Source organism: Mandrillus leucophaeus, unplaced genomic scaffold, assembly GCF_000951045.1.
Source record: "Mandrillus leucophaeus isolate KB7577 unplaced genomic scaffold, Mleu.le_1.0 Scaffold1140, whole genome shotgun sequence".
In the NCBI taxonomy this organism is placed as follows: Eukaryota; Metazoa; Chordata; class Mammalia; order Primates; family Cercopithecidae; genus Mandrillus; species Mandrillus leucophaeus.
Genome location: NW_012099655.1, coordinates 207,602 through 208,027, shown reverse-complemented (window position 1 = coordinate 208,027; position 426 = coordinate 207,602).

Here is a 426-nt window from a genome sequence, read left to right as displayed (position 1 = left end):
AGGTGCCTGTCCCCTGTGATTCTTAATTACCTAATAATTCTAGAAAGTTTATTATTTCCTTCCATAAAAATGTCTTAAAATTCAACTTTAATTATTGGTACATAGAGTCAAATAATTATTTTTGTGATTTGCATGTAACTATAAAATATGTAAACATTAAAAAAAAAGCACCCTCTTAAGTTTCAGAAGCATTTGTTACAGAATATTAAAAGAAAAATATGGGCAATTTTTACTGAGAGTTCTTATGGTAAAATGTTTTTAAAAAGAGAAATAGTATTAAAATGCGAAGATGGAGAAAGAAAATGGAACTAAAATTAATATAAACTTTTTAAAATGTAATTTAAAAATGTATATATGTGCAGATGGATCCTGATGCAATAGATTTGGAGATCATCCAAAAACTTGCTCTTCAGAGGACTGAACATG